Below are 13,637 nucleotides of genomic sequence, written 5' to 3'. Positions count from 1 at the left end.
ATTACAAGTACTCGTTACTGACTAATTTTTTGAATACTCGTTACTAGTAAATGAGTACTCAATATCTTCAATGCCAGTTTTTTCTCGACTTCTTGGAAAATATTAATTGAAGTTTTCGAAAATCGTTTATCAGTTAAAATGACACGAAAAGGATATATGGCTTCATCTTTGAAGAAAGTGAAAAATTTTCTGATTTCTTAAAAACGTTTGCATTTGAAAAAAATTGCATTAGGTGTAGGTCGTCGTTGACTTCAGCTGGTTCAATCCAATTGTTTTCAGAGAAGGGCCCACGCTTATTAAAAAACCCATGGAAGATTTCAACATTGGGTCTCACGATAAAAATGATCGCTAAATATTTGCATCCACTGTCAATGGTGGATTTAAAAAGTTTGCAAATTGCAAGCATCAGTAATACACAATGCCATCTAGATATACCCTGACGAAAAAATACCGAATAGTGAATACGAAGTTGGCTCTAAAAATTTTAATGATTGGTGAAAATCTTTTTTTACCGAGACCCATATACCACCACATTTTATAACACTGGAATAAAACTGGATAATGTAATCTGATTTTCAATACTGTTTTTAAATTTCAAAAAGAAGAAAATATTAAAAATTGCCCACAATGTATTTTTTTAATTTTTTTTATAAAAGTAACGAGTACTCAATTCAAAAGTAACAAATAGTAACGAGTAGTCAAAAGTAATCAAAATTTACAACACTAATTAAAAGTGTGTTTTGGTCTAATTAGTGATATATTAAATAAAACGATGTAATATGTTGACGTAACGTAAAAGTTCGATTAGTGCCATTGTATCCACGTAACTTTGTACAGTCTTAAGGACCCATTTTTTTCTCAGGACTTATTTGAAACCGAAACTTTTACTGATGAGATATCAATTTACTATTGTGATAAAAAATTGCTAAATTTCTGTACTCATTTCTTTAACAAAATGCTAAATGTACATTTGCATGAGCTGTCCAGAACATCGTTGCACTGGTGTTCTATCCAGGACATCTCAACAGTGAAATTCGAGTGTTGCCGGATTGTATTTTGGAAATATGACGTTTTTCGATTCACAATAGCTATTTATTGTGACTAATTTTTCGAATTTCCTGGATTATTTAACGTTAACAAAACGTAAATGATTCGTAAGATTCAGAAAAACAAAATAAAAATTTACGTCCCGTTTTCGTATCGGCTGATCAAAAAACATGCAACTGCGATTAGCGTCCAAATATATTTCATTAAAATTGTACTATTGCGTTGTTTACGGTTAAAATGGACAATGAGAAATTAATATTATTCGTTAAATTCAAGTGTAAAAATCAACCTCTTTCTGCATGTTCTTGATAGTTTGTTGGTACGTTTTTTCAATTAGGCTAATCGCCATTTCCCTGCCAACATTTTTTGAATTTGGGGGCGCTTCTGAGATTTCCCAGTACGTCGAAAACAATCATATACGATATCAAAAACTCGTCGGAAAAGCGCCGTCACTATTGAGAAGTTGTACCACGCCAAGTTACTACAAAAAGGTTTCGCATGAGTGCAATTATTAGGTGCCTTTATAGATCAATTTAGAACGACGCCAATAAGAGACCCTCCAAACAATCAGAAAAAGCACATTTTAAGATAGTGGTAAAAGAATCATTGTGGTCGAGTAAAACACGTTTGTTTAGATATTTATTAATTTGATTAATCATTTACAAATTCTTAAAAATATAACATTTATACCACTATCACATCACATTTAACATAATTTTTTGCATTAATGATGATGTAGAGTTACAAGTAGCGAGTTACATGTTACAGCGTCTATCAGCCAGTGTTTTTATTCGATGGAGGCAGCGTGTCTGTAAAATATTTGAAAAACAAACACTTTATTCCATTTGGAAAATCAAAAATTGTTCACCAATATACCTTTCACAATTTTAATCGTAAAATCTATGTTTTCAGAACTTTATTTTCGTTTTTATTTAAATAAAATATAACAAGCTGGTTGCGCTTGGCGTTTAACAAAAAATAAAATGGCTTTTGTAAAAGTAGTGATGGCAAAATACATGTATGAAGTACATTTTGTACTTTATGATATGCTGCCCCCCATCACAGTAGGATGGTTGTAGTGACATTTACGAGTCTGTGGTAGCGATGAAGATGAAATGGAACTTTGAAATGCTGGCAGGGTTCATTTTTAGATACATAACCAGGCCTTAAGGCCATCGAGAATACGATAGTCAATAAATGATACGTTTTTATTGATCTATGCAACTAATGCGCCGTCCAGGTTATAAGTTTATCTGGACGGAATGTCTGTGTTTGAAAATAATCTTACAGTGTGGCCAATCGGTGATGACTAAATATTCGATAAATGTGTTATCGATAACATTAACAAGCAGCTGTATCGATTATGCCGTCGGACTTAACTTATAGTGTGGCCAACGTAATAAACGTGTCTTGTGTTTATTTTTCTACATTTCTCTATTTTGCCAGTAAGTAATAAGTTGACATCAGGGTACATTTATAAGGTAGAAATCATAGACCTTATAATACATAGATAAGCCATGGGTGTCAAACTATGTTTGACAGTTCCAAAGATTAAGAATAAACGAGAAAAATAAGAGCACGCTTACATTCTCTTTCGTTTTCCTTTTTGTAGTTTGCCAATTTTACACAAAATTAGACCGTTTATGATGCACCAGAGGATTTATAAATAAATTAATATATTAAAAGTTCATATTTGAAGAAAAAAATTGTGACCAAAACCGAGAAAATACGAAATTTAATTTTGAGCAGCATTGCTCTTTGTATTCCTTAAAAAGTATTATTAAAGAAAAGTAATCGTGAAAAAATGGCAATTTTAGCGGCTAAAGGTAGGTACTATGTTCGGTTTCCGAAGCAAAATCCCATACAAAACCAAAAATGCGAAAAACTACCGAAATATTTTTTCATTTGTGGTACTTTGTTTTTTTCGAGTTGAAAAACTGACATAAAGTGCATAGTCCCTAATTAGGTCGGCTTTAAATCCTTCCATATGTTGAGATTAGTTAGTTTCAAAACATGGCGCCATTTGTAATGTGAATTAAGAAATAATTGATTTATTCAAATGATTTGTGTTAAATTAGAATACAAAAGTGGTTCGCGTTGTTATTTAAAAATGCAATTAGATTGACGAAATAAAAATAACGGAGTGCTATATGTATATAACATATATAACAGCATCTGGTTCTGTAGCCGTTTCTGCCACAGTAGCATCTGCCCTCACATCCCTGACAACCACAATTGCAGCCACTACATCAGCTACAGTGAACAACTCCAACATAGCACCCTCAACACCTGCCACGACCACAGTGGCTGTGACCGCAAATATTGTATTGCAACAACCAAATAAATACGGCAGAGAATGAAGTTGATGTGGAGGAATGTTTACATAACATAATGTTTGCACAGAACACGAAGAAGTAGAAGAAGCTAATTGTCATAATACTGCAGATGTAATCGATGAAGATTTCTTTTTTAAAATATGCTTAAAAACGATTTCGTCTTATAGGTAGGTACTATGTTCGGTTTCCGAAGCGAAATCCCATACAAAACCAAAAATGCGAAAAACTACCGAAATATTTTTTCATTTGTGGTACTTTGTTTGTTTCGAGTTGAAAAACTGACATAAAGTGCATAGTCCCTAATTAGGTCGGCTTTAAATCCTTCCATATGTTGAGATTAGTTAGTTTCAAAACATGGCGCCATTTGTAATGTGAATTAAGAAATAATTGATTTATTCAAATGATTTGTGTTAAATTAGAATACAAAAGTGGTTCGCGTTGTTATTTAAAAATGCAATTCGATTGACGAAATAAAAATAACGGAGTGCTATATGTATATAACATATATAACAGCATCTGGTTCTGTAGCCGTTTCTGCCACAGTAGCATCTGCCCTCACATCCCTGACACCCACAATTGCAGCCACTACATCAGCTACAGTGAACAACTCCAACATAGCATCCTCAACACCTGCCACGACCACAGTGGCTGTGACCGCAAATATTGTATTGCAACAACCAAATACAACGGCCGCCCAAGTAGTGAGTGGTCCCACTGGGGTGGCAGCAAATACTCCAACATTAGCCACTATTACTAATTCTTCAAATGCAATATCGACTGTTGCTGCCGTTAGTAATACAAATGCAATACTAATGCAATGGTGGTTTCACAATCATCCACAATAGTATCACCAGCAGCTGGATCGAATGTTGTTGTTCCCACCACTACAATGGCTTTAGCAGGAGCTACCGTGGGACTTAAGTCTGGTCCAGATATTACAATGACATTGAACCGTATAAATACGGCAGAGAATGAAGTTGATGTGGAGGAATGTTTACCAGGTGATGTTGTTAAATTGGATTTTGCTGGCGAAGAAGTGGTTGGGTGAAATTTTACCCCTAAGGAATGTCTTCTAGGAGTTTCCAATCGGCGACCGGTGCCCGTTGGAAACTCCGCCTATTACAACAGTACCATCATCGCTTCAGCCATCAGCAACAATAGCATTCCATCAGCGTCATATTGTAGAGATAAAACCAGGCCACCATTTATCATCATCCCCTGATAATTTAGAATTGACTAATGTTATGCAACATAATGTTTGCACAGAACACGAAGAAGTAGAAGAAGCTAATTGTCATAATACTGCAGATGTAATCGATGAAGATTTCTTTTTTAAAATATGCTTAAAAACGATTTCGTCTTATCTCTGTAAACCCAGTGCTTCTACATTCAACACCCATTTTTTACAAAGAAATGAATTGTATTTTTTTTTATTATTTTACCGCTCCTCGTAATTGCTCCCTAATTGCTTGTTAAGCGAGCTCGTTTTTTGTGTGTAAGAGGCGTAAATGAATGAGAACTGAACAAAAGAAATGTTAATGCAATTTTAATTTTTAATGGAAACAACATGAAAGCTAAATATGAGAAATGATAATTAAAAATTTTTAAATATAACAATATTAATGAAAGAAAGCTGATAATCCAGAAAAGAAAACATTGTGTTCTAGGGTCTTTAATTAGTGTATAAATGTACAAATTAATAAAAAAATCATAATAAAATTATAATCGAACTTGTCTTATTTTTATATACCGGGGTATAAGTAATTGGGTGGACTTATACGTTTTATACTTTTTAAATTAAAATTAGTAAATTTTTCTGAACAAAGTTATATCCAAAATAAATGTTTATAGCAAATAATTAAATAATTTTTATTTTAGTAGCAAAATAATTTTCTTGTATTCATCATTTGTTCAAAATGATTGCGATAGGCTGGAATGAAACGATTTAATTTCGTTGTGGCTTTTAAATTTCAGTTAGCGGCATTCTTGCATTTTATCAATTCAAAACACTGGTTGAATTTCATAACGTGACTGAAATAGTTATTGGAACTTATACATTGGGAGAGTATAACATCCTTCAGTAAACCAGCCAATTGCTTCTCAATGTATTAATTTCAGTCAACGAAGAGTGTGGTATAGAACACTAACATCCCTTTGTGACGAAATATAAGTCGGGAACAGTGACTTTGGCTTAGGAACTACCCTTGAACTTGAGTTATGGGCTTAAGTTGGTTGTTCCCCCCGATGTAACAACATTGGCAAATGAAATGGCGTTATTATCCTTTGTGGGAACTGTGGTGGTGACCACTGGAGTTGAAATTGCTAGTGAGGCGGCAACAGCATGTGCATAAGTACACTCTTGGCCACTGTTAATGCAATGCGATTATGTAGATATTGTGGACACCAACGAATTAAGTTTGTTGCTGAACGAATTATGAACCCATTGCTGCGGATGATGTAAAAGATTGCATAACACCGGAATTATATGTTTTTTTGATGTGCGTTACAAATTGACGGTATCCATTTGGAAAAGCTGAAGACGACAATGTACCACATGTTGTAAAAGCTGTTGCAGAATGTGGTAAGACACCAGGAGTAGAGCGGCTGGAGCTTTATTCTTAACAATTATTAGTGTCCAGTGCTGTATGCGATTTTTTTGCAAAACAATCCAAAAACTGGTAGAAAAACACTTTTCAAAACAATTATCATGAATGCGTGTATGTAAACAATCAGCTGCTGCGTAGTATAAGTAAAAATAGTATGACATTTTGCGATGTTGTCAATTAAATTGCGGAGAAATAAACGCGGAATAGCTCCAAAATAGCTGTTTTCTTCGTTCGAAATGTATTGTCAACACTCTCATTTTTCAACGCGAAAGAATGGTTAAGTGAAGTTTTTTTCGTGCCAACAAACATAGTACCCACCTTATCTCTGTAAACCCAGTGCTTCTACATTCAACACCCATTTTTTTACAAAGAAATGAATTGTATTTTTTTTATTATTTTACCGCTCCTCGTAATTGCTCCCTTTTCTATTTGTTAAGCGAGCTCGTTTTTTGTGTGTAAGAGGCGTAAATCAATGAGAACTGAACAAAAGAAATGTTAATGCAATTTTAATTTTTAATGGAAACAACATGAAAGCTAAATATGAGAAATGATAATTAAAAATTTTTAAATATAACAATATTAATGAAAGAAAGCTGATAATCCAGAAAAGAAAACATTGTGTTCTAGGGTCATTAATTAGTGTATAAATGTACAAATTAATAAAAAATCATAATAAAATTATAATCGAACTTGTTTTATTTGTATATACCGGGGTATAAGTAATTGGTTGGTCTTATACGTTTTATAATTTTTAATATAAAATTAGTAAATTTTTCTGAATAAAGTTATATCCAAAATAAATGTTTATAGCAAATAATTAAATAATTTTTATTTAAATAGCAAAATAATTTTCTTGTATTCATCATTTGTCCAAAATGATTGCGATAGGCTGGAATGAAACGATTTAATTTCGTTGTGGCTTTTAAATTTCAGTTAGCGGCATTCTTGCATTTTATCAATTCAAAACACTGGTTGAATTTCATAACGTGACTGAAATAGTTATTGGAACTTATACATTGGGAGAGTATAACATCCTTCTGTAAACCAGCCAATTGCTTCTCAATGTATTAATTTCAGTCAACGAAGAGTCTGGTATAGAACACTAACATCCCTTTGTGACGAAATATAAGTCGGGAACAGTGACTTTGGCTTAGGAACTACCCTTGAACTTGAGTTATGGGCTTAAGTTGGTTGTTCCCCCCGATGTAACAACATTGGCAAATGAAATGGCGTTATTATCCTTTGTGGGAACCGTGGTGGTGACCACTGGATTTGAAATTGCTAGTGAGGCGGCAACAGCATGGTACTGCAATGCGATTGTGTAGATATTGTGGACACCAACGAATTAAGTTTGTTGATGAATGAGTCCATTGCTGCTCATGATGAAAAAGTTAGCATAACACCGGAATTATATGTTTTTTTGATGTGCGTTACAAATTGACGGTATCCATTTGGAAAAGCTGAAGAAGACAATGTACCACATGTTGTAAAAGCTGTTGCAGAATGTGGTAAAACACCAGGGGTAGAGCGGCTGGAGCTTTATTCTTAACAATTATTAGTGTCCAGTGCTGTATGGGATTTTTTTGCAAAACAATCCAAAAACTGGTAGAAAAACACTTTTCAAAACAATTATCATGAATGCGTGTATGTAAACAATCAGCTGCTGCGTATGTATAAGTAAAAATAGTATGACATTTGGCGATGTTGTCAATTAAATTGCGGATAAATAAACGTGGAATAGCTCCAAAATAGCTGTTTTCTTCGTTCGAAATGTATTGTCAACACTCTCATTTTTCAACGCGAAAGAATGGTTAAGTGAAGTTTTTTTCGTGCCAACAAACATAGTACCCACCTTAAAGCTGAGTACTATGTTCAGTTTTCAAGCTGAAAACCAGCTTGTTTTCACGGTTACTTTTTTAAATTAATTAAATTATATATATAAAAAGGTTCACAATCAATTCCTTAGATCTTCTCCATTCATTATTTCACAAGACCTTATAAAAATATAATCGTCTTCACACAGATTTTTGTACTTTTAATTTAGTGCTTTGGTGAAAAAAACAAACATAGTACTCACCTTAAACTCGAACTTAAAGGTGGGTATTAAGTTCGAGTTTAGCCGCTAAAAACGTCATTTTTTCACGATTACTTTTCTGTAATAATCCATTTTAAGGAATACAAACTCTGTGAACATTTGCTTTGGGCTTTTCCCCATCAAGTTATAACAAAATTTGCAACAAATATGTATCATTTCATGCATTTTTCTTACTGATTTAGTTTTCACTTTAGCGATTTTAGCGGCTAAACTCGAACTTAATACTCACCTTAATACTCACCTTATGGTAGAAATAATACAGAAAACAATTTTCTCTTCTACCTCTCAAATTTAGTCAAAAACATGTTTTGTTACCATTGGTTACATTTTGAATTTTATTTATTTATTTCCATTTATTTAAGCAATTCAAAGCCTTTACAGGGCCAATTTAACGAATTATTTTTTTGTTTTCTTGTAATACTGCAACTACATGGGAATTATTTTACCATGCTTTTAAAGGCCTGTACTCTGTTCGGTTTTCGCCTTGAAACTCCTTACAAAACCAAAAAATGCGAAAAACTAGCGATTTTTTTCCATTTGTAGTACCCCTGCCAACATTTTTTGAATTTGGGGGCGCTTCTGAGAATCCCCACTACGTCGAAAACAATCATATACGACATCAAAAACTCGTCGGAAAAGCGCCGTCACTATTGAGAAGTTGTACCACGCCAAGTTACTACGAAAAAGTTTTTCATCAGTGCAATTATTAGGTGCCTATTTAGATCAATTTCGAAGGACGCCAATAAGAACCCCTGCAAACTATCAGAAAAAGTGCATTTTAAGGTAATTGTAGAAGAATCATTGTGGTCAAGTAAAACACGATTGTGTAGATGTTTATTGATTTGATTAAACATTTATAATTTCTTATAAATATAACATTTTTCGGTTTATCTCATCACATTTAACATAATATTTTGCATTAATAAAAGAATGATGTTCAGTTTTAAGTAGCAAGTTACATATTGCAGCGTCTATCAGCCAGTTTGTTTATTTTCGACGGAGACGCGTGCCTGGAAAAATATTTGAAAAACGATCACTTTATTCTATTTGGAAAGTCGAAAATTGTTCACCATATACCTTTCACGATTTTAAGCGTAATATCTATGTTTTCAGAACATTATTTTCGTTTTTATTTAAATAAAATATAACAAGCTGGTTGCGCTTGGCGTTTCGCAAAAAATAAAATGGCTCTTCAAACAGTATGATGGCAAAATACTTTCATGTACATTTTGTACTTTTTGATATGCTTCCCCCATCACAGTTCGCGATGGTTGTGGTGACATTTTCGAGTCTGTGGTAGCGATGAGGATGAAATGGAACTTTGAAATGCTGGCAGGGACTTTGTTGAAAAACTGACGTTTATAACATGACGACATTTGCAATGTGAATTAAGAAATAATTTATTTATTAAAACTATTTGTGTGGGTTTATAACGCAAACACGGATCATATTTTTGTTCCGAAAATATACAAAGGATCAAAGGAGTAGCAGATCAATTGCCCAAGGAAAAATAAAATGTTAATTTTGAAATAGCAAGCACCAACTTAATTCAATATCATTCCCTGTTATATAGCGCTCCCTGTTACCTAAATAAACACCGCTTTCTATGTGCAAAATAATGGTTTCTATAAAATTTTTTCGCAAGAATGAACATAGTACCGGCCTTAAGCTGAGTACTATGTTCAGTTTTCAAGCTGAAAACCAGCTTGTTTTCACGGTTACTTTTTTAATTAGTTAATATAGAAATATAAAATTATTTGCAATCAATTCCTTGGATCTTTTCCTTCCATTATTTGGTAAGACTTGATCAAAATATAATCGTCTTCATACATATTTTTGTACTTTTAGTTTAGTGTTTTGGTGAAAACCCGAACATAGTACTCACCTTTAAGATGGAATTACATACCATGCGCTCATGCGAGCGTACGTTGTATTCGAATGCGTTGATGAATACGATTCTCCAATTAAGATACACAGCATGCGTCGGAACACCAATGAATTTGCTGATTACACTCCCCTGCCAACATTTTTTGAATTTGGGGACTCTTTTGAGAATCCCCACTACGTCGAAAACAATCATATACGACATCAAAAACTCGTCGGAAAAGCGCCGTCACTATTGAGAAGTTGTACCACGCCAAGTTACTACAAAAATGTTTCGCATGAGTGCAATTATTAGGTGCCTTTATAGATCAATTTAGAACGACGCCAATAAGGGACCCTCCAAACAATCAGAAAAAGTGCATTTTAAGATAGTTGTAAAAGAATCATTGTGGTCGAGTAAAACACGTTTGTTTAGATATTTATTAATTTGATTAAACATTTACAAATTCTTAAAAATATAACATTTATACCACTATCACATTACATTTAACATAATTTTTGGCATTAATGATGATGTTGAGTTACAAGTAGCGAGTTACATGTTGCTGCGTCTATCAACCAGTGTTTTTATTCCATGGAGGCAGCGTGTCTGTAAAATATCTGAAAAACAATCACTTTATTCCATTTGGAAAATCACCAAATTGTTCACCAATATACCTTTCACAATTTTAAGCGTATAATCTATGTTTTCAGAACTTTATTTTCATTTTTATTTAATTAAAATATAACAAGCTGGTTGCGCTTGGCGTTTCACAAAAAATGGCTTTTTTAACAGTAGGGATGGCAAATTACTTGCATGTACTTTTTGATGTACCTTTTCATGATGGTTGAAGTGACATTTACGAGTCTGTGGTAACGATGAGGTTGAAATGGAACTTTGAAATGCTGGCAGGGTCCTTGCCTCTCCGCTTTTTTTATGTTTTTGTATTCCACGCACTTTTTAAAGTGTAGTGCCTATATTCATAATAATTTGCTTACGGTTTATTGTAGGAATGTGTATGGTAATAGTAGGTTTAAAGTTCACTAAAACTTTTACGAATATTGGGGTAGGACTTTATGTATTTTAACTTCAATCAATAATTCCTCGTCTATATTTTAGATTGTTTTCCAGTTTCTTGATTTGTTTACATGTTGATTAATGTTGTCAACGCACCCGACGCATTGAAAAGTTAAAAGTTCGTCAACTTTATGCGTCATATGCATACTTTACATTTGTCTTGTAACTCGAAACAATAGTAGTTCCCACATTTTAACTTTTCTTGACAATAGCATATAACGTACGCACGCATGACCGCATGGTATGTAATTCCACCTTTATTGCTTAGTTTGCTTGTTTGTATACAGAGTACTTACAGTCAATTTCTCATATCCGAAACGAACGTTTTCGTTCGACTGAAATGCCAAAAACAGCTGTTTTTCCTTTATAAATTCACTAATGATTTCAATAGGGATGCCGTGGTTTGACGCGAATTTCAGCAATCAGCTGTTCAAAGTACTCGCAAATATCATATCTGTAAAGATTGGGTTGTGATAAATTTGTCTATTAAAATGCCACTGTGGGCAACCCTTATGCGCCGTGTAGATTATAAGTTTATCCGGACGACATATCTCATATATTGGCCACATTATTAAGTTAAGTCCGAAGGCATAATCGATACTGCTGCATGTTTATGGGATCGATAACACATTTACCGATTATTTAGTCATCGCCGACAATTCTTATCGACTGGACACACTGTAAGATTCTTTACAAACACCGACATTCCGTCCGGAATAACTGATAGTCTGTAAATCGCATTACCGAAATATGTTTGACAAATTGACGTTCGTTATCTCTACCAGTAAACTCACTTTTCTTGAAGATGGTACTTACCATCTTCAAGAAAACCCATGTATTAAATGAAAACAATGTTTTTTTGTCTGTTTTAATTTTAATATACATATGTTTTATTTTATTCAAATTATATTTGTTATGTTGTTGTTTTTTTCATTTGGTTAATTTGATGCTTATTATTATAGACATATAACAAAACTTATTAATATAATTTACTAAACTCTTATTAAATAATAATAATAATAATATTAGAATATTTATTAACCTAATGCAATGCTTTTCAATATGTCTCTTTTATTGGGTTACTTTCGAAATAGTACATACTCGCCTTTACTAAATATATATATTGAGATTTTAGACTAATGAGGTTATTGGGGTCATACATCATTGTTCTTCATTCCATTTTGAAACCATGTAAAAACTATCAGAGGAATAAACAAATTCATGCTACCATAGAAAATGACAGTAATCCGACGCATTTATGTATTGTATATATTATATAAAAAATGTACATGTAAAAATATGTACATACAATATATTTTTTTATTAATTGTTTATTTTATAATCAAACAAATATTTGAACATAAAGTTATCGCCATATGAGGGAGAGGATGGGTTGGTCGAATTTTAATATTGACCAGATAGATGGAAGTTGAATTATTCTAGAGTTGTTGTTTTAAGGTATTGTGACAATTTTTAAAGGTTTTCTTAGAAAAATTTTAATATAATACAAATGATTTTTTTGGTTTTATGACAATTTTAAATTTTCATAATATTTCCTTTTTTTAATAATTTTATATTTTCCGCTTTAAAAGTATGAGGTCCAAATGTTGTGGTATATATATACGGTTGTTTTGTTTTTGTATTTATTTAGTAATAATTTTATCCATATGTATGGTTTTCTTATAAATTTCATTGTTATTTTCATGTGCATTCTTACAAATAATTGACGGAAATATGAAGTATATTTATCGAAATAAAGATTTAAAGATTTTATTTTGTATGTAAGAGAATGTTTTGTTTTCTTTAATATTTATTCTTTATTTTTATTTAAGGTTAAAGTCATAAGGTTTGATTTTATTTAATGTACGCATGTATATCGATTATATCGTCTCTTGTGACATATAAATAAATAATATGAATTTTGTTTTTCGTCATCTTCTTCTTCGAATGTAAACCTTATATTAATATATTGTTTTTGTTTTTTTTTAGTTATGTATATATAAATTATCTTTATAATTATATTTGGGATAATATTTTCGTTGTACTTAAATTTGTGTTTTTTACTTAGCTAAATTTCCAAGGTTGTACATATATTTTCATTTTAAAGTTTTCATATTTTTGTCATTTGTTAGGGAAGTGAGGAGTTTATGCAATGGTGGAATTCCATATGACTCTTGGTTTATATGAATATAAATATAAGATTTTTTAATGTAGACAATTGTTTGCGTGTGTTTATGTTATATTAAGGCCGGTACCTAAATCGGAAATCGATGGATTTTTGATGCACTTGATGCACTAAAAGTTTATTGATAAATAAATATTAACTACAGTTTTACACCTTTTGGAGGGGTTATTATCAAACGTTGGCTTCTCTTATGTACGTGAAATTAAAATCACATGAAAATACATAACTTAATTTATTAAACACATTTTTAGGTATTTAATGTAAAATGGCCGAAACGATTTTGTTTGAATCTTTGGTTAATATATGGAAAATTCAATTATTTGTATTTTTCACAATTGATTTATCGGCTTTTAAGTTTTTTTCTAATAGATTTTCTTTTTTGGCCACAATCAACTAATGGAAAAGTTGTAAAATTAATATAAAACAA

At 32.2% G+C, this 13,637-nt stretch overlaps 2 long non-coding RNA genes across 2 annotated transcripts; both read right to left on the bottom strand.

The window, feature by feature from the left end:
• Positions 1 to 1,653: 1,653 nt before the first annotated feature.
• LOC142236803 (uncharacterized) lies at positions 1,654 to 2,152 on the bottom strand. The gene is made up of 2 exons (XR_012722205.1): positions 1,924 to 2,152; positions 1,654 to 1,856 (listed from the first exon to the last, which is right to left on the bottom strand). It is a non-coding gene; the product is annotated as an uncharacterized LOC142236803 (long non-coding RNA).
• Positions 2,153 to 10,354: 8,202 nt separating this feature from the next.
• On the bottom strand, positions 10,355 to 10,852 carry LOC142236446 (uncharacterized). The gene is made up of 2 exons (XR_012722037.1): positions 10,626 to 10,852; positions 10,355 to 10,568 (listed from the first exon to the last, which is right to left on the bottom strand). It is a non-coding gene; the product is annotated as an uncharacterized LOC142236446 (long non-coding RNA).
• Positions 10,853 to 13,637: the final 2,785 nt, after the last annotated feature.

This window comes from Haematobia irritans, chromosome 4 (genome assembly GCF_050003625.1).
Source record: "Haematobia irritans isolate KBUSLIRL chromosome 4, ASM5000362v1, whole genome shotgun sequence".
NCBI classification, from domain to species: Eukaryota; Metazoa; Arthropoda; class Insecta; order Diptera; family Muscidae; genus Haematobia; species Haematobia irritans.
This window is presented reverse-complemented; position numbering and strand designations above follow the sequence as displayed.